Source organism: Typopeltis vanoorti, chromosome 14 (assembly GCF_054136105.1).
Source record: "Typopeltis vanoorti isolate ZY-2024b chromosome 14, IOZ_Tvanoo_1.0, whole genome shotgun sequence".
NCBI lineage: Eukaryota > Metazoa > Arthropoda > Arachnida > Uropygi > Thelyphonidae > Typopeltis > Typopeltis vanoorti.
The window spans coordinates 75676323-75698988 of record NC_143562.1 but is presented as its reverse complement, the minus strand read 5'-3'; the positions used below and the strand labels follow the sequence as shown (position 1 = coordinate 75698988).

General features: G+C 36.3%; 1 long non-coding RNA gene across 1 annotated transcript; it reads right to left on the bottom strand.

Moving 5' to 3' along the window:
* Window positions 1–615: 615 nt before the first annotated feature.
* Window positions 616–16963, bottom strand: LOC150099680 (uncharacterized). Its single transcript, XR_016549396.1, has 2 exons — window positions 16832–16963; window positions 616–1489 (listed from the first exon to the last, which is right to left on the bottom strand). It is a non-coding gene; the product is annotated as an uncharacterized LOC150099680 (long non-coding RNA).
* Window positions 16964–22666: the final 5703 nt, after the last annotated feature.

The window sequence follows — 22666 nt, the reverse complement described above, 5'->3', positions numbered from 1 at the left end:
GACTTTGTTGTCTTCAGTCACAATAGACCCCACGTACCTGAATTCCGTCACCCTCTCAAACTGAGCAGCATGGCGACTCATGAAAAGGTACTTCGTCTTCTTGGTGTTTATCTTCAGCCCAACATCTTCCGCAGCTTCCTCAATAGCAGTAATCAGTGCCACTGCATCCTCCCGTTGGTGCGCTATGACATTCAGGTCGTCTGCATAACCAAGAATCTTGACCTGCACCCCCTCCCCATGTCGACTCCACCCGCTGTATGTTTCTAATTACTTTTTCCAGCACTAGATTGAAGAGAATTGGAGAAAGCCCATTACCTTGTTTCACACCAGTCTGTACTTGAAACGGGTCCGACAATTCACTCTTGACAGCTACACCACCCGCACCATTTTTCGGAGTTTTCGAGGAAATCCCAGCTCTTCTAACACCTGCCACATTTTTGGGTGTACACTACAGTTATTAGTATAATAAACCTATATGGGTAGAACACTCCTGTTTATTAAAGTTCAACACTTATTAGAATACAATTTCTTTGTTTTTATCCCCTCTCCCCCCCCCAAAAAAACCTTCTGAAAGTTGATTTTCAATATAAGCTATCAATCCACTCAAACAAAAGCAACATTCACAAAATGTTTAATGATATAAAGAAATAGAAACAGTACATATCTTGTTCTCAATTTTTATATTTAAACAATTACATTATTTCAATTTTAGTTTATCTGTTTATCTAAAGCATAGGTTCCCAAACTTTTTCAGGCCACCGCCCACTTTGCAAGACATAAATTTTGTACCCCCCCCCCTATTATACACACACATATACATGCTCTATATTCTCACTGACATAGAAAATTGACATCTATTTCTATCTGACATGGTAAATTTTCAAATGATTAAAAAATTGATAAAAAAATTGATCGTGTAAGACAGGCATAAGATGAATTAAAATGCAATATTTAAATTTTAAATGATTATCTAATTGCAAAATCACGAAAATAATTAATTTTTAAATATATATTATTAATTTCTATAAGGAGCCACCGCCCCCAAATTTTTCTGACCCCACTATAGCCCCCCTTGAAGGCTTCAGCGCTCACTGGGGGGGGGGGGGGGAAGTACCGCCCACTTTGGGAACCTATGATCTAAAGGGATGTAATTTTTTTAATTTTTTTGCAATTGCTAAAACTGATCTTAACATATAAAGACTGACATTTCTTAAAAATTAACAAAGATTTACACTGGCTTTACAAATTCTTCATTTTATAAATATATTTTCAATGAGATGTATCACTCTTAAACTAATTTTTTTTGGTTTTTATCTCAATAAGATGATAAGCATCATTTTCTAACTGTGAATATTTTCTCCTTTTCAATGAAGGTTTAATAAATAAAATGTAGCCACCTAAGAAACCAACAGCACCAAAAACACACATAAGTATATTACGATTCACCTTCTGTGAAATCATTGTTTTGTAGGCTTTCTTCAGTTTTATTCTGGATTAAAAAAGAAAATAAAAGTTCATTATATATTCGATATAGAGATCTACATATAACATACAGAAATATTAAATATTACCAGTTTCATTTATTACAAATGGTTTATGGATTACACCACTGTTTAAGAGAATAAAATTTATTTCAAGAAATAATTATTTTACTCAATTCTAGCATCTGTATTAAAGACATCTCCAGAGGTAAACACAATATATATATATATATATATACACACACACACACACACACACACAAGGGGCTGCCTACGGCACCCCCCCCCCCGAGTTCTGGACTGGTAGGCTGGCTCTCCTTGAATTCTGATGACTCGAATTTTGAAGACTCAAAAGGGGGTTCTATCCCCCTGGTGTCCCCACCCTCGAGTTCCGGACTGATAGGCTGGTTCTCCCTGAATATTCTGATGACTCGAATTTTGAAGACTCTAGGGGGGTCCCCCGACACCTACACCACCCAACCCCCAAGTTCCAGACTGGTAGACCTGTTCTTGAATTCTGATGACTCAAATTTTGAAGACTCGACACTCAGGGTAGCCCTGAGTTTCAAAACGTTTCAAATAACTTGACAAAAAAAGTTACAAAAAAAAAAAAAAAAAAAGCTGATCATTTTATATTATAGAGTAGATGTATATATATAAAATGTTCATCCAAGCTTGATTTGCTTCCTCAGCCTTAAGTAAAAGGTTAGTTATATTCCACTAATTCGAGTCCTACCCAAGGGCCTATGAGTTGTGGAAATACCTTCTGAACATGAATGCTGTGCCAAACAAAGTAGCTTTTTGCAGCTGCCCAGTTTTTAATCCATTTAACTCTGCCTCTAGATGTTTTTTCAATATTTTGGGAATGGTGCCTGAAGCACCTATTATGGTGCTTTAGGCACAACTTTCGTTTTCTTTTGCCAAATTCATTCAACTTCAACTTGCGATACTTTGCAATTTTTTTCAGTTTCCTTTTCATCAATTCAAGCTATCTCCTGGTACTGATATTTCGATAAACTGAACACCCTTGTTTTCACTTTTTTCAACCACTGTTATATTGGATGTATTACATTCTAAGCTTTTGTCAGTCTGGATTTTGAAATCCCAGAGTATTTTAGCTTTTTCATTTTCAATCACTTTTTGAAAATGCTTCACTTTATGCTTTCAATAGGCTTTAGATACTTTAAACCAGTACTTTTTACATAAATGCGAGTGAATTATCTTAGTTACATTATCATGCCTTTTACAGTATTCAAATTGTGTGATTTTGCTGCATCTACTTATAATGTGGTCTACCGTTTCTTCCTTCTTCTTTGCACAATCAATATAATATGTGTATATATACAGTATATATGTATACACGAAGGCATAAGCTTATAACACTAGCCAATAAATTGTAAGAATTCTGTTTTCTAACTGTAGGAAGAGACTACTTTCTAGTCAGCCTATATTATGGATTTTTATCATACTAGAAATATGTGGTTAAGAAGTAGTGTGCTTACATTTACTGTGCTCAGGAAAATAGCCTTTTATTGATGTGCGAGTTAGTCGTTTATCGTTCTGCTTCTGGATTGAACTTAGAGTGGTTTTGTGTTAAAATATTTAATTCCAGTTATAAATTATTTGTAGAAAGAACTTATGTTCTTTCTTTTTATGAAGTACATGAAGCAAGATGGAAGAAACTTTTCCTTCGTGAGTTTGCATCATTTTGATTTTAGTCAGTCTGGGATGTGTGAAACATGTCAATAAATTGTAGATGTTCAAATCAGATGGTATCAAAGTGTGATTTAAATGCTGAGTTAATGAGAGATAAGGATGATGAATGGGATCAGTGACTGTAGTAAATGGGAGGAGAATAAGCACTTGTCTCATAAGAAAGTGAATGCTTTTTTTTCATTCACTTGCTTTTGATTTTAGTCAGTGACTTATGATCAGTGTATATATGGGATTAAAAAAAAAGTGACCAGATGATTTTAAGAAAGATGACAAAAATAACATGAATGCTATTTGCAAGCAAGATGAGTGAGTAAAAGTGGGATAGAATGAATATAAATGTTGAACAATATAGATTGGCAACTGATAAGGAAGAGAGAGAGAGAGAGAGAGAAAAAAAAAAGGAACAGATGAGGTTGAAATTAGATTGTGAAGTTAGTATGGAAGATGTGAAAATTAGTAGGAACATGTGCAAAGAAAAGGATTAGTGAGTTTGCATTAGTGAGTGAAGTGATAAGGCTAAGGAATGAATTACTATGAATGCTTAGTGAGACAGTGCAGTCAGAAGGATTAACTGTTGAAAGTAAAAGAAAAAAGTATAAAGTATCAGGGTAGAGTAGATGGGAGTGGGAAAGCAGATAAATTGCGGCCAACAACATTAGGAGTCAGTCGAATGGATAGCAGTTCTTTTGAATCAATCTGGGATAAGATCAACTTTAGGCTGGGGGTGTGCCAGGGATGATGCAGAAGATATTCTTTAGCAGATTAGTACGAGTGCAAATCGAGTAATTATTATGGGGGACTTCAACTTTGGAGAGACAGACTGGAAGGAGGAAAGATCGCATAGCAAGAAAGGAAATGGAAATTTTACATTTATTGAGAGATATTTACTTGAAGCAGAATGTGATGGACGGGACTCAGGGTATGAGAGTGTTGGAACTTGTTATAGGGTCAGAAGACCTGCCCATAACTAAAGTGGCTACACTGCCTCCAATTGGGGGAAGTGATCATGTGATCTTGACTTGGGAAGTAGCAAAAATGTGGAAATTCTATTTAAGAAGGAGTATAATGACCTTCCTTATGGAACTATAAGGAAGGTCATTATCAGATAAACATAAGAGGCAGTGCCATGGCATAAAGATCTGCAAGAGAAGGATAGTCGAGAGATATCTGGAGGAAGCAACATTATACTGCATACCCAAAGTTCAGGATGGTTAATTGGATAGGAGTTAGATGGATGAGTAGTATCATTAAGCATGAGCTGCAAAAAAAAAGAAAACAATGTGGAGGGGTACATAAGGAGAAAGATGGCCAGCTAATTCATGAACAGTACTCACAAAAAGTGACGAGCATGGTAAGGAAGACAAAATCAGATTATGAGAAGAATTGAGATGAAAGGAAATCCCAAAGAGTTTTTCTGTTATGTGGTAAGTAGGAGGAAGAATGACTGTGGAAAAATAACTTTAATGATGGTAGAGGTAAATGTTGAGTTACTGAATGTCCATTTTGAAAGGGTTTATCATTTAAGTGTACTGTTATGGCAGAGGTGATGGGTACTGATGTGAGAACAGAGGTTGATTAATTAGACATATTGAGGATATTGCAGAATCTGCTATTTTCTGCTCTTTGGGAACTGAAGAGTGAAAGAAGAAACAAATAGTGTTGCTTCATAAGGGAACATCCAAGCCAGGTAGAAAACTAGGGCCAGTTTTTGGATTGGACATGATATAGGTGTTTGAGATAGAACACAAAATTTGATTGATGAGAAAGAGAATCATTCCAGCTAGTTAGAGATAGAACACAAAATTTGATTGATGAGAAAGAGAATCTTTCCAGAAGGCAGCATGAGTTTCTCAATGAGAGGTCTCATTTCAGCAACTTATTACATTATAGCAAACTAACAACTGTGCTGGAGAGGGGACATAGCTTTACAATGATTTTTCTATTTGCAAAGGTATAGAAACCATGTGACTAACTATTCATTAAATTTAGAGGATGTTGATTACCAGTTCACTGTCCATCAACATTCTCTAAATTTAATGTAGCTTGGATACAGGAATGGAGAGCTCACAAAACCCAGTGAGTTGTGTACTTGGAGGGAGGAGAGGCAGTGTCTCAACTATAGGATGACATGAGATAGAGCACAAGTCTTTCTGGGGTCACTGTTATTTAATTTATATATATTAATGATACAGCTCAAGGCAAGAGAAGGAATATTTAATTGTTGGCTTGTCTAAACTGGAAATATTAATAGCAGAGAGCTCTCATGTGCTTTTCTACAATATTTGGAATGTTAATACTATGGACAGATGAACGAGGATATCAGTTCAACGTTGCTAGTGTAAGGCCATGCAGTTTGGCTAGAGGAGATGGATGAAGTGCAATATACATGAAGTTTTGCCTAAGATGCTAGAGTTGGAGAATTATGGGGAATGGTGGATAGTGAACTGAAGTCACATTGTAAAGGTTACTCAGAAAATTCCTGCCATAATGCAAAAGACAATGAAATGTAGGGATAAGGAAGTGATAGCACCATTGCATAAAGCACTGTGATAGGCCGCATGTGGATTTTTGGTCTTATGGATATCTTGAGTGATAAGAAAATATTAGAGAGTGGAGATAAGTGACTATGACTGTCTCAAGGACTTGGGAATGATAAGGACATAATGAGAGAATGCACAAAGCTTAGTGAGAGACATTTATCAAAAAGATACAAGGGAAATAATACTGCACAAAGTAATAGGTCGTGAGAAAATAACAGGTTATCTGTGGAGTCTGTATAAGGGTCGTGTGAGTAAATGGCAGCTTGTAAATAATACTAATTAGCATACTTTAAAGACCTTTATCAGTAATGGTCACAGTAAAAAAAAAATCAACAGAATCCTATAAAACATTTAAAATTAACACTGTTTTAAATGTTATATCCTACAAAGAACTTGCAAAAAAAAAAAAAAAAATTAGCATTGTACTATGGAAATACAAAGTAGCTTTCAAACCTCACTCAAAATTAGAAACTTTTTCATTTTGTCTAAAGTCCACTTCCTCTTCTAGTGTCTACTGCACCTGTTACCTTCTCTGCAATAAGCAAAACAGGAAGAATACCTGAGGAAATCAGGTGTCTTTCCATTACTCCACTGATATCAACTATAGGATTGTTCAATAAGGAACCAACTTTTACATCCTACAAAATTGTGATACAATGGCTTCAAGATTTGATTAATTTGGTCTGACATAACAGCTCCAAAAACTCCTGGGGATATATATATATATCCTTTGGACAGTCACTATCTTTTTTAGCCCTTTGTCATCAGTCATCAGCAATAAATATAATACTTTTCCTATTGACAGTTTAGGATTCTAGTAATATCAGTTTACAATTCCACGTACAGGAAACATGAGCCTTTTTTGGATGTGCAATAATGTTCTTCACTATGCCATCTAAAGAAGTAAGAATATCATCTGCTACCCTGTTATCATCATGTGAATCACCTGACCAGTTCAATCTACAATCAAACTGAACAAATTTTAAGCCACATAAGTAAAACTAGGAGTCTGGCTCCAACAGCAGCATCAAGATCATATTAACGACCTTAGATGAAATTGTAAAGTGTTCTTCTAATTGATTTGCTGGCTATCTAAATTACCATAAGTTTTTTTTTTTTGTTGTTGTTTGTTTTTTATTATTATTATTATCCAATGGTATTATTATAAACACACAACACTTCATAAACATAATCAAAGACATTACATTAGAAAAAGATGATTTATTAGTCAGTAAAGTCTCTGCCCTCTTTACGAATGTCTCAATCAATGACACAGTCCTTCTTTTACAGAAGAAATTCCCTCCAGATATCACGACGCTCTTTGCACATGTATTACGTTCTGGTTATTTATGGCTAAACGCTTTCTACCTACAAAAAGAAGGCACAGCCATGAGCTCGTCATTATTCCCCCCCCCCCCCCCATTGCTAACTTTTATATGGAACATTTTGAGCAACATGCTCTAGATTCCTCTCCTTTAAAACCCAAAGTCCGGCTTAGATACGTTGACAATGTTTTCGTAATCTGGCCCCATGGCCGCCAGACACTAGACACTTCCTTAGCCACCTAAACAAAACAACGCAAATGCATACAGTTCACAATTGAGATTGAAAAACAGAACAAACTTCCATTTCTAGATATACTTGTCACACGTCTTCCTTCTGGCAGTCTTTCCTTCACTATTTACCGGAAACCAACACATACTGGCCAATATATACACATAAACTCTTGCCAACACAAAAACTAGGTGTCAGTAATACTCTAAAAAATAGGGCTTTGAAGATCTGCTCCAATGAACAAGTGCTGAAAGACGAATTTAAAGTTATTAGCAGTATTTTTCTAAAAAATGGTTACAGCCAAAACACTATTAACAAAATTCTCTTAAGACCTCAATAAAAAACAATGATAAACCAGACTACAATAAAACTATAACCATTCCTTACATTAAAGGGACATCAGATAAAATAAACAATACTACAGAAATACAACCTCAAAGCCACCGTTAAACCTCCTGCAAAATTAAAAAGCTTACTCAACTCATCCAGAGACCCACTCCCTCTGCTGGCCCACCCTGGAGTATACTATATTTATTGTACCTGTAATCTACCATATATAGGGGAAACAGGATGCACAATTCCTATCAGACAAAAGGAACATAAACGACACAGTAAATACAATAACTATGGTGAAGCTGGTCTTTCTGATCATGCCCTGAACACTACATAGAATTGACTGGAAAAGCATTAGTTGTTTACACCAAAACATGGAACGAACGCAAATTTAAGGAGGCCTGTGAGATTCTTATCAACCACCCCAATCTGAACAATAATGATGCTCTAAAAATCCCAAGCATACGGAAGGCACCTATTCTACCTACAGAACCTTTCTCCCCAAGAGTTAACTATAAACAGGACTGTAGATAATCCAGAATCCTAAATCTAATATAACAATTGTAATGTTAAAAATAGGACATCATTGTTACTGTAAGAAAACTACAAGTAAGAATGTTTCTCTCATGTTATCTTAAATAGAATTTAGCTTTGATGTAGTTTCTAAATAATTAATTTGTAATTTTATCTGTGTGCGTGTATACACACACACACACACACACACACACACACACAGGGTGCCCATAAAATAACTTTCCCTCTTTGGAGGCATCTGTAGCTAAAACCAATAAACAGAACGAGACCAAATTTTATATTGAGACTTTTGAAGGCATGGGGAGATGATTTCTGTGAAAAAAAAAGATTTAGTACCAAAAGTCGCCGACAGGGGAAATTTTGGCGTTGACAGAGCCAAGAGTAGCCAAATATTTACAGTAAACGCAGGTAAAAAGGATTATGCACAAATTTTACTGTGCATACGTGACAGCATCGGCACCAGTTCCACTTAAAAAGGGATTGGGAATTTTCAGGCAGTTATTCGAATGACTGATGAATTGTGCTCAATATGCGTCCTACCTTTCCTCAGCATGCTTTACTTGTTAAGTTGTTTTATCTTAAACAGTGCAATGCCATAGCGGCCCTTATTTAGACGGCTTCATAACCTGTGTACAGGTCTTATGTCAGCTGTAGCACTGAGAGCTATGATTAAGAAGTTTGAAGAAACTGGATCACTAGAAGTTAGACCTAGCAGAGGACGGAAAGCTGATTCTGATGAATAAAACATTATTTCCTGTGAGTTCAATTACTACTTTAATTTCTATGTCTCTCGCAAGTTGTTGTTTTAGTTTAATGATTATTATTCTTATTATCATTGTAAAGTGCCACATATCCAGCTGGAATGAGTGACGTGGCTGTTGCTTACACTGTCGAAATGTTATTATTCAATTTTATCTGCCTTTAATGTAATTAGTTATTTTCAGCTCTGCCAATGCCAAAATTTCCCCTGTCAGCGACTTTTGGTACTAAATCTTTTTTTTGCAGAAATCATCTCCCCATGCCTTCAAAAGTCTCAATATAAAATTTGTCCCATTCCGTTTATTGGTTTTAGCTACAAATGCTTCCAAAAAGGGAAAGTTATTTTATGGCCACCCTGTATATATATATATATATATTTTTTTTTTCATTAGAGGTCATGCCAGTAGAATAACTGGTGATCAAATCATTGTTTCTTTAGCTTACTGTGGGAAATGTAACTCTGCTTGTCCTTGTATATTTGTATATATTCCGGATGATGACCTTAATATGAAGGTTGAAATGTCGGGAAATTAAAATAATTATTTATAACACAGTTGTAAAGTCCATAATTTCTAAAATGAATTCAACTTCCTATCTATTAACAGCCCAGGATCCCTAGCCTCATCAGTTTCTTCTAGCCTAATCCCACCAATATAATAGGACATTGGATATCTAATTGCATAATTTGCATCATTATGATTTGCATATTAATTGCATAATAATAATTTGCATATTATGATAAATAATAATACATTGCATAATTCAGAAGGTCTGGTCAGAGGGTCAAATTCTAGTTGATTGGACAGCTCATAGTATCCATCTATAAAAAGGGAAATAAAGCTGAATGTCAGAATTAGAAAAATTTCACTACTTGAATGTTCCTAGAAAGATTTATTCAAGTATACTTGAGAAACAGCTAAGAAAAAATGTGGAAGGGAAGCTTGGGAAAAATATAAGCTGTATTCAGAGCAAATAGAGTTTGTCAGGATCAAATTTTCAGTGTAAGACAAACAGTGGAGAAGTCAATATGGGTGGATATTGCTGTGAATTTAAGTTTTGTAGATCTGGAAAAGGCATATTCCAAGGTTCCAAGAGAAAAGCTGTTCAAAACATTTCAGTTATATAGTGTAAAGTATATCAAACAATACATAGTCTATATTTGAGTTGTGAATCAGCAGTTACAATTAAAGGAGGTACAAGAGATGGTTTGATGTTAAATCAGGTGTGAAATAAGGGCACATTATCTCTGCTGTTATTCATTATTTATAAATGGATCACATTATGAAGGAAAGTAGTATTAAAACTTGATATCCAAATAGGAGATGCTAATCTCGGCTCTTTACTTGATGAAAAGGATGTTATACTTCTAAATAAATCCAGTACAAGTCTGCAGGATTCCCTGACTAAATTAAATAATTGCTGTGATAAATTTGGCATAAAAATGAGCAATTAAAAGTTAATGAAAATAGTCAGAAACATTGAAAACATGAAATGCATTCTGAATGGAGAACCTATAGAACAAGTGAAACATTTCAGTTATTTAAGCATAATTTTTAGTGAAGATTGCAACTTAGCAGAATTAGCAGCTGGTATGGTAGGAACTCAATTGAATAAATTTATATAAAATAAGAGAAATTAGTCAAAACACTAAACTGGCTATATATACGATAGTGCTCAAACCAATTTTAGGGTATGGGTCTGAGATCTGTGTTAGAAATAAAATGCTTGATCAAAGATTAAAGATCATAAGATATGAGAGTTCTGAGAACAATTAGGAGTGAACAGATTGCATTAGTGGCAGTGTCATGTTAAAAATGAAGACATTAGAAAAGAACCTGACATTGTTAGCATTCAGGAATGTGTTAGCAGAACTGATTTCAGGTGCCATGGTCAATTAAACAGAGAGAGGAAAGGTTAATAAAGCAAGTGTTCTTTGCCAGGATGGCAGGAAAAAGATCCAGAGGAAGATCAAGAACTAAGTAGATTGATACAGTAAAAAGTGCCTCAGAGGAGAAAAATATAAAATCTGATGGTTATTATTATAATCTCCATGGAGTCAAGAGACTCATTGCAGGAGGTCCCACTCACACACGCAGCTCATTGATTTTAATACATTCTCAACCTTGATTTTAATACATTCGCTGTCTCTGCACTTACCACACTTTCAGACAATGCATTCCAATCACCCACCACTCTCCACGTAAAAACTGCTTCTCATCCCTTGCTCACACCTTCGTTATACAGCTTCTAGGGATGGCCTCCTTCTGCTCATCTCCAGACATTCTATGAAAAATATCATCCACATTAATCTGGTAATTACTCCTTATCAACTTATATGTGTTGATTATGTTCTCCCTCTTGCTTCTATCCACTAGGCTCTGCAATTTACATTCTCTCAATCTGTCATTATACTCCACATTCCAGAGATCAGAAGCAAACTTAGTCAATTGTCTCTGAACCCTCTCCAACAACTAATCATCCTGAAAATCAAGTGACCAAATCTGTTCGCAGTAATCTATATGCAGTCTGATCAAAGACCTTGTACAATGGAATTATAACATCCTTTGCACTACATGTCAGCGTTTGCCACATCGTTCCCATAATCTGCTGTTATCCTCACAATTTCAGCAAAATGCCCACAAATTTCAATTCTCTATCTACTCCAATCACCAGATCTTTCATCTCCTCCACTGATAACAATCTTTCATCTCCTCAAGCCATAACATTGATAAGATCTCCAGAATCTTATCAGTGTTATGACTTATTGTAGCACAATCAATTTCATTTGCACACTATCTTGATGTACATTAATGCTAATATGTTATTTAATTCTACTGCTCACCAGCATTGAACTTCATTATAATGTTATCACCTTAGCTAATTCACTTCTCTCATATAATCTAATTTTAAGTCTTAGCTCTAGTAAAGTTTCAAGAGAGTGGAAAGATGGTCAGATAGCTTCAATACGTAAAGGTGGCTCCAAAACAAAAGTAGCAAATTAATGATCAGTTAATATATCTGGAGTGGTAGTTAAATTATTTGGTTATGGGCAAAATTCAGGAATTATTATTAACATCTGACCTCCATGGAGTCAGACTCATTGTGGGAGGTACACACTATTGCAGACCACAATGCTCATCCCAACCATGCCTTAAACTGATTCAATATGCCTACATTCACAACAAACTCAGGCAATGCATTCCGCTCACTAACCACTCTCCTTATACAGTTTCCAAAAATGACTTCTTGTTCTATCCCCCTCTCCCATTCTATGAAAAATCTCTTCCATGTCAACCTGATAGCAATCCCTGACTTGGTTATACGTCTCAATCATACCCCCCCCCCCCTCTCCTCCAATTCATGAGGCTTTGCAACTTATATTCTCTCAATCTGTCCTTGTACTCCACATTCCAAAGACCACCTTTGTAAATCTTCTCTGGGCAGTTTCCAACATATCCTCGTCACAATGAAAACCAGGCAACCAAATCTGTGCACAATAATCCATATGAAGGCTGATCAAGGCCTTATATAATGCCATCATAACCTCTTTATTTCTGCATGTCAGGGTCCTCTGCATCATTGCCATTATCCAATGCAAAGCCCTCGCTACTTGTGCACTGTGGCCCCTGAATTTCAAGTCCTTGTCCTCCACTACTCCCAGTCTTTCATGGGTGGATATCAATTGGTGGATGAACAGATTACTGTATACTGGGCATGTTTTTGTAAAAAGGGCCCTGATTTACTAATTTACTCGCATTTCATAACAGTAACAGCAAAATTAAATGAGGGAAATGGCTACACTATGATATTGCTGGGCTTTGCAAAGCCATTTGACAGAATATCTTACAGAAAGCTATTGCATAAGTTGGTTCAAATGGAAATGGATATAAAGTTGATAGCATGGATGGGTTCGGAGGGGGGGGGGGTGACGGACACTAGAGTAGTATATGGTGGAGGGAATCCAGAAGAATGAGAGTGATTAGTGGAATGTCTCAAGGCTAGAAGATACTAGGACTATTCTACTTATATATTAATTATATAGGAAATGATTTAAGGGGATGGGATATTATTATTATTATTATTATATGACATCTCCAGGGAGTCCAAAGACTCATTGAGGGAGAGTGTGCCAACAGCATCGAACGATTGATCTCCTTCCAACTACTAACTGTGCTCAAACTTGCTTAACTTTTTGTGTGAGCCATTAGTAGCAGAGGCTCTACCAATTGACTAACCTTTGCTATATTTAGGTGTTTGCTAATGATGCAAAATTGAGGAGAGCAATGGTTGATAAAGGTAATGTAGACATCCTTCAAGATGATTGCAATAAATTAGCAGTGTGGGCAAAAGATAATGGTTGTCAAATGAATGTTGCAAAATGTAAGTTATCTGCTTTGGTATGAACAAATTACATACTCTGTATTACATTTATGGTACAGGATTGCAATAAATTGACAACATTAGAGATCTGGTTATGATTGTGGACAGAGTATTGAAGTTCAGAGGGCATATTTCAGAAGTTGACAAAATATCTCAAAGGATTACTTGGATGTTGAAGAACATGTTGACAAGTAGGGATAGAGAAGTTATTATACCACTTTATAAGACTAAGAGAATGCCACAACTTGACTAATGTGCCCAGGGGGTTTCGTTACATAGGTTTCTTGAGGATGAAGATGATCCAAAGATGAGTGACTAAGCTGGTGATAGATATGTGCAATGCTCTTTTAGATAGACTGAAGGTGTGTAGATTGCAAAGTCTAGCTGACAGGCAGAAAATAGAGGATATGATAGGAAGTTATAAGTTATTAAAGGATTTTTTTAAAAACTGACACAAAAGAAATTTTTCAATATAAGACAAGCAGAAAGGGAGAACTAGGGGATTACCCTGGAAGTTGTGTAAGAGTATTATACAACTTCCAGGGGTGAGGGTATCTTCTTCTGTTGCATCAGTCATGACTGGTAGCGCAGCAGCATTTCCTTCCATTCTTCTCTTCTGTTTGCTTTCCTCTTTAGTGAGGGTATGTAGACTAGATTTCCTTCTTGGAGTGGTGAATAAATGGTGTGGATTGCCAGAAGTATATGTGAGCAGCCCCAAAACAGGTGTGCCCTGATAGTGAACGAGTTTAAGGAGAGGTATGACAGGTTATATGAATTTGTATGAATAATGGTCGAGTCCATGGAGATTCCTGTATCATCATAAAAAGAATACTCTCCAGTGGATCAGATATACATCATATCATCTTCACCTGTATAGCTACACTTTGACAAGATGATTATTCACTTCTTTTTTTTTTTTTTTTGCTGCATAAAAAATAGTGAATGACTATTTCCACCATCTGCATTCAGTCTTTGGTTTCAAAATAAGTGCATATGTAGACAATCTTATAAAATAAAGAACAAAAGACTTACATTAAAATTAATGTATTTAATTGTATTTCAATCATGTATCACAAGCATCTTCAGTAAAAAGTAAAAAAGAACAACATAAAGAAACATTCAAAGAAAGACTTCAAAAAGCACCCATAACAGCCTTACTAAGTTACCAACAACCATTAAATTTTAGTTTAAAATTTTATTTTAGATTAAAAAAAAAAAAAAATTAGAAGATTTAATTAGCACTATCTCACACTATAATGCCTCACAGCCTTCTTTATATGTAAAGATGTCCCATAAGGAATCTATCCTTACGTACATTTTTTTTTTTTTTCATAGTACTCTGTGCATGTTCCACAAGGCCAGACTGGCAAGGTTCATAACATTTGATGTATTGTTTTATGCTCCCTGTGACAAGCAATGATCTTCTACGCTGTCCAAAATAAAATAGGCCATAACAGAAAAGAATGTGGTAGACATCCAGAAGATTTAGGGAGGAAGTTTGTTTCTGGGTGAAGAAAGAAAAGTACTGAGGATACCTAAGCTACATGGTAGGCAAAAAATTCTGCAATTAAAGGCTTTAATAATAAAATAGTTCTTCCATTCTTTATTTTCTAACACTATTTATTTTCTATGGAAAACACAGAAATGGAACCAGAGATCCTCAAAAGTGAAGTAGACCAAGCAATCAAAAAATTAAGGAATAACCAAGCCCCAGGTCCTGATTCAATACTGGCTGAAATGCTGAAAAACCTTGGAGAGAATGCGGTCAGCTGGATACATGATTTATGCAACAAAATCTGGAAGACTGGAAGATGGCGAAATGACTGGACTAGTTCCACCATTATCCCAATCTACTAGAAAGGCAATCACAACAAATGTGAAAGCGCACCATTGCCCTTATCTCACATACCAGCAAGATTTTACTACACATTATTAAGGAAAGATTACAAAGTTTTCTAGACCATCAGATCTCAGAAGAACAAGCAGGATTCAGGAAAAGTCGAGGAACTAGAGATCATATATCTAACATCAGACAAATAATCGAAAAAGCAAGGGAATTCAACATAAGCCTTTATCTATGCTTTATAGATTACTCCAACACCTTTGACTGTATGAGATGGGATATTTTATGGGACATCATGCAAGAATCAGGAATACCAAACCATCTAGTAACCCTCATAAAGAACTTATATCAACAAAATCAAGCAACAGTAAGAATTGAAAACTCAGTGTCCCCTGCATTCCTATTTTAAAAAGGTTCAAGACAAGGATGCATACCCCATTACTATTCAGCCTTTACAGTGAAACTATAATGAAAAGATCGCTAGAAAAGTGGAATGGAGGCATTAAATTAGGTGGCCAAACAATCGCTAACCTACGATATGCAGATGACACAGTGATAATAGCAACAAATGAACAGGAATTAAAATCCATCCTCAATCAATTAGAATGGGAAAGCTTAAGCCATTGTTTACGAATAAATCAAGACAAAGCCAAAATAATGGTTTTAAACAATGCAGAAGAGATAGATGTAGAAGGAATTGAAATTGTCGACAATTTCAATTACCTTGGAGTGATAATAACAAAAAAGATGGATGTAAAAAAGAGATAAGAACAGCACTAGCTAAGAAAGCGATGATTGATTTAACTAAGATCTGGAAAAACAGGCACATCTCCAAAAAGACCAAAATTAAGCTCGGCTTGTAAAAACCTTAGTTTATTCGATCTTTCTCTATGCTTCTGAATCTTGGACAATGACAAAAGATGACAGAAGAAGAATTGAGGCGTTCCAGCTCTGGTGATGGAGAAGATTGTTAAGAGTATCTTAGACAGAAAAACGAACAAACAAAAGTGTCCTAGAAGAACTGAATATCCACACAAGACTGATAAATATAACTGACAAGAGAATAGTGCAATATTTTGAACACATATGTAGAAGGGAAGGCAACTATCTGGAAAAAATAATCATCCAGGGTAAACAGTACGGGAAAAGAAAAAGAGGAAAACCACCCTACAGGTGGATTGACCAAATATCAAGAATCACTGGACTTCATCACTAGAACAAGCAATAAGAGAAGCACAGGAGAGAAAGAAATGGCGAAGCATCATCTGGAAGGCCACAAGTCCTAAGACATGAGGAGATCCGAGAGAGAGAGAGAGAGAATAAAGTAGTTCTTCCATTCTTTATTTTCTAACACTCATCGTTTTACTCTCGCCACACAAATTGTTCAAACTCTTCACTACATTACAGTTTTGCTTATTGTTTTTAAAGGTACCAACGTTTATTTTTATTTATTTCAATACGAGCTATATAATAGTTACATCCTAGAGAGAGAGAGAGAGGAAAAAAAAAAAACTATCACTGAACTAAACCAAGGATTTACAACTTCTTCAGCCTACAAATCTCCACTGAAAATAAAATGTTTTATTTTAAATCAGCTTGCACTAGCAGGTCTACGTCAAGTTAGAAAACTGCCTAAAGGACGAAATGTATGCTTTTGTTTGAAACAGTAAACAAATTTTAAATAATCTCACCTAATGTATTACATTCTTATTTTAATTTGCTAATATTTTTGTTAAGGTACAGTCAATAAACACCAAGCAAACCACATAACAAACAGAACGTGATACTGTATATCGAGTTACTAGAATGCTGCTCGCAACTCCTCTGTTTGGAAGAAAAACGAACTAGTAGCTCTGTAAAATGGTCTTAAAATGAAACAGACTGCATGCTTGAGATGAACAGTGAGAAGGACGGGAAGAATAAAAGGTGAGTAAAGTGTCAAGATTTAGAAAATTACAACCACAGAAGCCTTAGATTACAAATGAGCTACCTAATTTAATAGACGAAAAAAATAAACAACGGAAAAAAAGAAGGCTGTGGAATGCATAGAAAAATATAGATTAAAGAACAAGATTAAAGAAGATTGCAAAAAAACAAACGAGAACTTGATAGAATTATCATTATTATTATTATTATTATTATTATTATTATTATACAGATATCATCATGGAGTCAGAAGACTCATCGTGGACGATCCATTATTTACACACTAGCCATCATTCACACAATACATATCATAACTCTCCTTAATAGCAGAGTGGCGCAGTCTGGGGCCACTGAAGCGTGCTGGGCCCGTAACCCAGAGGTCCGTGGATCGAAACCACGCTCTGCTAATTTTGCCGGCCTGGTTAGCCGAGTGGTTAGCGTATCTGCGCTACAGCCAAAAGGCTGCGGGTTCGAATCCCGCCGTGGGCATGGATGTTTGTGATTGTGAAAATAATAGTGGTGATGGTGGAAAGTAGATGGCGTTGGTGTAGATGACGCGGTTTGTGGATGAGGTTGAGTGGTGGAGGCGGAGAGCTGTAGCGTAGGTGCTCTCCCTCAATGAGTCTTAGGACTCCCTGGAGGTGTCAAATAATCTCATTCACTGACGAAGCACTCACAACCACCTTTGGCAATCCATTCCACCCTCTCACCACCCTTCAAGCAAAAAGTCTAGTCCTGACAACCTTGCTTACCACACTTACACAATTTGTATGGGTGATCCCTCATGTTCTCCCTTCTTGCTGTATACTGAAAAAATCTTCAGTGTCAATTTTATAAACCCCTTTAATCATTTATGCTTCTATCATGTCTCCTCTTTTTCGCCTATCAGGTAGATTTTAAAGTCTACAGACAGTGAAGCTATTCTGAAAGGAAGCATTCCGTAGACCTGCAACAATCTTTGCCACTCGCCTCTGGATCCTCTCCACCGCTTCTTCATGCCCATGGAATCTGGGTGTCCACATCTGCTAAAAGTAGTCTAAATGTGGCCCTATATAGGGGAACAATAACTATTCTATTACTGCTTGTTCGTGTGTTCAACAACTACATAATTTGATGTGTTGTTTTCACGATATTCCCTCTAAACTTCAATTCTCTGCTCACAATCATCCCCAAGTCCCTAGCCTCATCAGTTTCCTGCAGTTCATTTCCATAAATATATTATACAGCTTGTGTTCTCTTCTACCTAAAGTGCATTGCTTTACATTTAACCACATTGTACTAGCAGCCATTTACCTTTCTCCATAGTGCTAGGTAGTCTAGGTCTTCCTGCAAAAGTTCTGCTCTCCTTCATATATTATCACTCTACTCTTACGAGTTTAACATTATGAGCAAATACTATTTCTTATCAAATCACTTCCTATATCATTGATTAACAAGTTAAACAACACAAGACCAAGTCTGTCCTATGCAGTAGTGTGTGTGTATCCCTGTAGTACACACATTACTGGCCGTGTGCCTTCTCCCGGATTCAACACCTCCATAAACCACTCTTCGAAAACTGTCAATCGCCACCCTCTAATCCAAATAACCAGATTCGTATCCATCCCCATTTGTTCCAATTTATGCAACAATGCGAAATTCTATCAAATGCCTTTGTAAAGTCGAGCAGTATCACTGACTAGTCATTTCCCTTATCCAACTCCATTGTCAATCCATTATAAAAAGCAAGCAAATTATTAAGGCAAGATCTATTCTACACAAAACAATATTGTCCCTTATAGAGTATCATATTCCTATCCATTTCGTCCTGAATTCTGCCTTTCACCAATTTCTCCAATATCTCAACCATCACTCCCGAGATGCTGATTGGCTTATAATTTGCGATTCCTATCTTGGATCCTCCTTTATGCAATGGACTATTTGTCCACTTTCACTCCAATGGTGCCTTCCCAATATTGTGGCTTAAATTAAACAGATTATTTAGGGGAGCTGATACACGGACCGATAAACCATTCTTACAATGGTGATAATAATGATGAGTGAAGGCTGCGAATCTAGTGCATTATGTATATTTATTGTACATGTCCTCCAGTTTAGGGATTAATTCCCTCTATTTTCAGAGCCTGTGAAATCTCTATTCTTTCCATATGACACCAACTAACTCTCATTTGGTTAAAAAGCCCTTATAAAGTTTGTCACTTCCTGAAAAGGATTACAATCTAGGTATTTTCGTCCAAAGGATAACTGCACTATTACCGACAGCTAGAGTATTTCTGCAAGAAAGAAATGCAGACTGCAGATCCTTTTAATCTCCTCTTGTATAAGCTATGTCAAATGAAATTTATTTTCTCCTTCGTAAGTTGACTAACAGGCAATTTTAGTTTAGATTGATAATCTGCTCTCACCTTTAATTTCCCAAAGCGAATATACGAGGTCTGTTAGTTAAAACTAACTTTTGAAGACTAGTGGACAGCAATATTTACCCTTAGCCATTACAGATAGCTATTGAAGGTTATCATTGATTTTGAAAGACATCCAGGGAGGAGAGTGTGCTGAAGACAACTGTCTCCATTTCATGATCCCTAATTCTAAAGTTATATATTATTGCCCGAAATATGCAGGCTTTTTGATCAATTTTTTTGAGTTGAGGGATTACAAATCCGGATTTCCAGCACACCAAAAATTTAATTTGCCTGTGCCAGATATTTAGTTTAAGATAAATATTCTATGAAAATTACTCTAATTCATCTTTCAGACTAAACTGCATTGGTAACATCACCTTATATTTACTTAAAGTCATTTAGTGTTGGTACAGATGGCAATAACTGATTTTTGAAAGAAACATAGCATGGTGCAAAAGGAGGTTACAGCAGAAGGCATTTATGTTATATGGTCGGCAGAATTACTTTCCACTCTATGAGAATAACAAGCGGTCGTCAATGAAATGTTTCAACCCAGAACCATTTAAATAAGCAAATAATGTGAACGAGATGACAGAATACTGCTATAAATCCAGAGGCTGTACGATCTAATTATCTGAATCGATACCATGTTAGTCCTCTAGTACATACTTGATCCCTCATTAGGAGGGCTCAACCAGTCTAAGGAGAGGTTGAGGAAGGGGGAACCCCACACGATTATAATAAATACAAAAGTCCTCTAATCAAGAGATTAAAAGTTCGAGAAAAACTTAATACAGTATATGTTAACATTTAGGTGATAGATGTATTTGATTAACTGGTGTGAGAATACTATCTTGATTAGTGTAAGTATTCGAACCAAAGTCTTTCATCGTGCGATCAAGCGCCGTCGAATGCAAACGCCACACTACTACTACTACTACTACTACTAATAATAATAATAATAGGCTAACGCCATTTATTCTCTTATATGGAGTAGGCGAGGCCTTTTCACCCTATCTAGCTTTTGGAGACTGAGTGGACAGTTCAATCTCCACTGGTAGCCAGATATCTTCATCAGTGTCTATTCATTGCTTTATGTGAAACCCATTCATGAAAGGTGGAAAGTCTATAACACATTAGTAGCAGGCATACAAGTGTTTGATAAAGAAACTGTGGCTTTCCGTGCTTGGCTAGAACACAGTTTCTTTATCAAACACTTCTATGCATGCTACTAATGTGTTATAGACCTTCAACCTTTCATGAATGGGTTTCACATAAAGCAATAAATAGATGCTGATGATGATATCTGATGGCTACCAGTGGAGATTGAACTGTCCACTTCGACTCCAAAAGCTAGATAGGGTGAAAAGGCCTTGCCTACTCCCCATAAGAGAATAAAAGGCGTTAGCCTATTATTATTATTAGTAGTAGTAGTAGTGTGGCGTTTGCATTCGACGGCGCTTCACTCGACGATGAAAGACTTTGGTTCGAATCTAGTCGCCGACTAGAGGAACATTTTCTAAGCCTTTTCTCGACCTGTTCCCGAATTTAGTCCATCTCTGGCAAGCAGGTTTTTCTCCCTGAAATTCGGATTTTTCGTCCCGTAAACTCAATAAAATCGGCCGTCTAACCCACACTATTTTCTAAATATTGTGTTAGGGTTAGGAATCAGAGATGGCGGCACTTGTTAACCGCCTTCTTCACTGCGTACCGATTATTTAGTTATAGTCGTGGGCCCGATATCTCTAATTGGCTACCAGTGGAGATTGAACTGCCCTCTCAGTCTCCAAAAGTTAGATAGGACTAAAACGACCTCGATACTCGCTATGCGGGAACAAAAAAAGGCGTTAGCTGATCTTTTTAAAAAAAAAAAAAAAGAAAGAGTGAAAACATGATATATTGCATAATTTTGGGTACTACCCACCAAATGCTAGAGACTGGGCAAACTATATATGCAATAACGGACTAGTTTAGGTATATCCACTAAGAATGAAAGTACTCCGTCCATCTTCCTATAGGTATTAATCATACCTTCATCTCAGAGTAGAGTCTGGGGAATTCGTTTTGAAAAACTAGTTTTCCTCATCTCATATCGTATAGGTTCTCAACTGAGTTAATATGACATTGAGTATAGTGCATCAGGGATTATATTGCATCATAACGTCTACCAAGAAAACTTATCACTATGACAGTTTTCTGACAGAGAAGTGACAGTCAGTGAGGATATACTAACAGACTACTTCTTGTTTCACTGTTGTATTAAGCTACCATTTTGACTGATTGTAGTTCATCCATTACAGAACATGTAACTTTCTTTCAATCTTCTAACTTTTTTTAGCCTCTCATATTAAAACATTATGACTGCCCATAGGACCGTAGTTAGCTAAGATTACTATCGCTCTAAACATTGCTGTTCATACTTAGTAAGGAAACAGTTTCCATAATACTTGCAAATGTATACGTGCTACTATCAATCGTAACGCACTCAGAGTTACTTTAATTTCATTGAACTGAACCTTTACCCTATCCTTTGGCATCTGCCTACATTGCACAGCCTGAAATGGAAATATTAGAGCTCCCTTTCCTCTGATGAAGTGAAGTGCTTACAATATATGGATGCGTATTCCATACTAAATGAAAACCGCCAGTAGCACGCGACTAACAACATCTACTTTCTATTTATATTATGAGAAAGGCTAGTTCGTCTTTGGAAAGGTCTTATAAGGGTTATCGGGATTCTAGACAGGATTTGACTAGACATACTTATTTTCTTCTGTTTTTCTGTTCAGTTGTTGGCTAATCATTTTATAATTTCATTTTCCCTTCTATTTCCTTCTCCTCTAAGGGCCGCTTCAGCAGATATCTTTTCTAAAGAAGAACAAATATCTCATCAGTTGGTACTTGAGTACATTATACGTGCTAATTAACGCTATGCCAGTCTTATAAAACCTCATATAATAAGCATTTGTAATCTCTCTTAAATTCTTGAAGGGAAATGATATTAGGTCCTGACCGAGATCTATAAAGGGTTGTACCTGTCATACAAATACCAGGCCTCGGTAGAGCAACTGAAATCCACTTAGTGTTCAATTTCGCTGCACTTTTTTCCCTCAGGTTTCTTTTTTAGCCTTAATCACCATTCTTTTCACTTATCTTTTAATGTTGTTGTACTCCTCACACTTCTGGAGGATTTTGGCT